General features: G+C 53.0%; 1 protein-coding gene across 10 annotated transcripts in view; it reads left to right on the top strand.

The window, feature by feature from the left end:
* Positions 1-3,837, top strand: part of LRRN2 (leucine rich repeat neuronal 2) — a 69,165-nt gene that overhangs the window by 54,403 nt on the left and 10,925 nt on the right. For 9 of the 10 annotated variants that reach the window (XM_019649745.1, XM_019649737.1, XM_019649739.1 and 6 more), the window contains exon 2: positions 108-238. The exons of the other annotated variant lie outside the window; for it this stretch is intronic. The gene's annotated coding sequence lies outside the window, so the exon portion shown is untranslated. The remainder of the gene's footprint in view (positions 1-107; positions 239-3,837) is intronic. 10 annotated transcript variants of the gene reach the window in all.

Below are 3,837 nucleotides of genomic sequence, written 5' to 3'. Positions count from 1 at the left end.
CTGTTATTTTCTATTTTATCTCTATTTTTAAAAATGCAGATTGTGACCCACTTTAAATTGTTTTCATGACCCACTAATGGGTTGCCCTTCACCTCCCACCCCTGCAGGGAAAGTCTGCACCACATTACGCTCTGGGGATACAGAGATCAATAACAAACCATCCTTTCCTGGAACAGCTCACAGCCTGGCTGGGAAGACAGACCTGCAGCCTGACTGCAAGGAAGGCGCTGTGGTGGAGGTCTGTTCAGAGTTCTCAGGGATTCCGGGGAAGTTGGGGGTGCGGAGGAGGCAGGGGCTGGGGGGTGAGGTGGGGGGAGTAGTCACCTTCTCAAGGGAATCAGGGAAAGCATCATAGAGGAGGCAGCATTTGGGATGGGTTTTTATGGCTGAAGGGGAGTTTGGTAGTTGAAGTTGGGGCAGGGCTTTGCAGGCAGCGTGCTACACTCGAGGTGGGGAAGGAAGCAGCAAATCTTGTTTAGCAGGAGCATGGGGTGTCTAGGAATGAGAGGGTCACTTAAGGGTGATAAGGAGACCAAGAGGCTCTCATAAGGGTAAGACAAGAGATGAAAAGGGAAGGTAAGTACGAGCACTGGGAGGGGGCTGGCGGGGGGTGAAGTGGGATTGGAAGGTCAAGATGGCAAAGGTTTGTAGTCTTGGAGACAGGTGGCTGGTGGTGCTGACTGACGGAGATGGAACTGAAGACGCAAGAGCAGGTTTGGTGGGAGAAGATGTTGAGTTTGGGGCAAGTTGAGCGTGAGGCGCCTCTGAGATGACCAGGTAGAGATGTCAGGGCAGCTGGAAGTGCGTCTGGTCCCTCCTTCCTGGCCACTCTTCCATTTGTTCTCTTGCCTAGTGTCCTCAAACTCTGTAGGGAGAAAACCTGGGGGTCTGCAGCAGAAAGCAGGGTGAGCAGCGCTGCACCAGGAGGTGGCCAAGACCCAGCAGGGCTGTGGACGAGGGAGGTTGGCTGAGTCACAGGGCGGCAAGGGGTGCCCGGGGCAAGGAGGTCATCCTGCCATCTCCCTGCCTCGAGGCAGCCTGGCACTCAGAGGCCCAGGCCGTAGGATTCCAGCCCAAGCAGGGCCCTGAGACCTAGAGCAATCTCTAAACACGGGAGGTATAGAACGAGAAGGAATCAGTCTCTCTTTCTAGGGATGGCTGTTTAAACATGAGACCCAGAGAAGCTACAGCCCTCAGAGAGGAGAGTGAATTAAGTGAATTTCAAGTCTGACGTTCTGGCGTTCCCTAAAGTCCCCAAAGAATGTGGTCCCAAGTTGTGATGAAAAGGAAGGGGAAGCCTGGATTAAAAAGATGAAACTGATTAATGGTGATAGTAGTCGGGACACTGGCTAACTCCAGAGGGGTGCTGGATATAGATTAGGAAGGAACCTTCCCAGGAACCTTCTAGAATACTGGAGATAGTTATATCTTGATCTGGGGGGGGGGGGTTGGACTGGTATCTGCAAATGTAGAAATTCATTCAGCTGTACAGTGAGAATTGTTGCCACTTATGCACTCTCCGGTACCTCAGTAATATTTTTTTTAAAGTTTATTACATAAGGTGAGACGTGAGGAGTAGATGGTAAGATGGAATAAGAGGAGCAGGGATGGGGCAACTGAAGGGCATTAACAAGCACTGCATACCCCTTATTTCCTTGTGTTCCTCGCAGCTCGTCTGTGAGCAGGGTTTTACCCCTATTTCCCAGCTTGAACATTTGAGGTTCAGAGGGTTACCCACTTTGCCCAAGGTCACACAGCAAGAGACAGAGCCAGGCTCCAACTCTGGCTGCAAAGCCCANTGGCGTCCCAAGCCAGCTCTTAACCAACGCGCCACTCAGCCGGCCCTAGACCTGCATTTCTAACATGCTGATACTTCTGGTCCAGGGACCACAGTTTCAGAACAGCTTGCTGCTCTGGCCCAACCCCCTCATTTCATGGATGAGAAGCCCAAGGCCTAGAGAAGTGAGAGGACCTATTCCAAGGTCTGTCCCCAAGCTGGGACTAAAACCCAGCCCTGTCCTGTCCTGTGTCCTCCAGCACCGGTTCCTGTGTCCTGACCTCTGCTTCCCCCTCTGGCGTCCGAGAAGCGGGATGACGAATGCAGAAGGTCAGTAGAGTTGAGACATGTTCTGCACAGGCCTGGCCCCCAGCTGAGGAAGGGAGAGCAAGGCGGAGCTGCTGAGAGAGAGGCCAGAGGGACTGGAGAGGGGACCAAGGAGGGGGACCCAGTGAAGGAATGACCAGGGCAGGCCTGCGCGAGGCGGTGAGGACTGACAGGCCATTCTCACTGCAGTTAGTGGGGGGGAAACCTCCGCAGGCCTCAGCTGCAGCCATTTATCTGGCCCGCCTGAGACAGCTGACAAAGGGAGCAGGCAGTGAGCCCCGAGGAGAGACCAAGGCTCCTTCCGCCGCTGGGTGATTTATCTCTCAGCTTCATCTGGCAAACCTGCTGATGAAACGAGTCTCCTTCTCTCCGCCTCATCAATTTTCATTCTGATTTCATTTTCCTTTTCTATTAGAAGAGCTTTGGCCTTTCTCCTTGTTTAACTGGTCTTCTCCCCATTTGATCCACAGCCCTTTCTCAGCCATCCAGGCCCCAAACCATCTGCCAGCATCTCCCCACATCCCCACATGCCCTAGGGCTCCCTCCGTCAGTGCCACAAACACTGTGGAGAGAGAAGCCCAAGCCTCCCCATCTAACTCCTTATTCACCTCAAACAAGACTAGAAGACCTACTGATGCTTCTCTTCCTATTAGTTCTGGGGCCACAAAGCCACAGAGCTGCCCTGGAGCAGTTCATTCTGAGAGAATAGATGAGCATTATACTGGCTGTGGATGCTTAGAGGAGGCAGGGAAGAGCAACGGGTTGATTAATTAGGGAAGAGTGTGGATGGCCGTGGTCAGGGAGGACTTCAGAGAGGTACAGTGTGAACTGAGACTTCAGCCATGGGAAGACATTCCTGAAACACACAGATGAAGAAAGGGACTTCCGGGCAAGGACCCTGCATATGCAAAGGCACTGGGGCAGGAAAGAGTATCACCTGTATCTCTCTAAAGGCTTTCCCCCTCCTTCCCCTGCCCTTGCTCCTAGTTCCCAGGGATCCATTGTATCTAAAGGGATGTGCTAGGGTCTTGGCTCTGGTAGGATGCCTTTCAAGAATGCTGCAGGGTCTGCCCAGCACCCCACCTGATTCTAGAAAAAAACAGGGGCAATTACGGGGAGGAAGGCTAGAGAGATTCATCGGTCAGCATCTGTCTTGTGACTGTGGCCAACATGGAATGACTGTGGGCCGCCATCAAATCTGGACATTTAGAGCTCTGTAGGAGGGGCCCTCTCTGATGACCCTTCCTAGAAGCAGGCACCTGGGGACATGAGAAGCTGCTCCGCTGAGCCAGGAGGAGCTGGATTGTTTCCTGGGTGAGAGTTGTGTCAGACATCTGTACTCTATAAACGAACTGATCTGCCCTGGAGACTAGAAATAGGAGCCAGTTGGAGGCCCCGGAAAAACGCTTTTATTTGACCCAGGAGAGGGCAGCTCCATCAGGAAGGAGCACCAGCCTGCAATGGAATGGTCCCTAGGAGAGTGTGCCTGCCGTAGAGACCACATACCACCTGGCGTTGGCCTGGTACAGAGGTTGCCTAGAAACCAGAGATTGTGCCTCAGACAAACTGAGGTGGATAAAAAGGGAAGGACTCTACTGGGTACCAGGCATTTTACAGACATCCACCCATGAGGGAGGAGAATCTGAATGAGGATGCTCAAGGTCACACAGCCAGCACCAGGATTCAGGTGCAGAGCCACCTCTGAAGCCCTCAGAGAGGTCAGTGGAGTCCAC

Source organism: Hipposideros armiger, unplaced genomic scaffold (genome assembly GCF_001890085.2).
Source record: "Hipposideros armiger isolate ML-2016 unplaced genomic scaffold, ASM189008v1 scaffold_134, whole genome shotgun sequence".
NCBI classification, from domain to species: Eukaryota; Metazoa; Chordata; class Mammalia; order Chiroptera; family Hipposideridae; genus Hipposideros; species Hipposideros armiger.
This window is presented reverse-complemented; position numbering and strand designations above follow the sequence as displayed.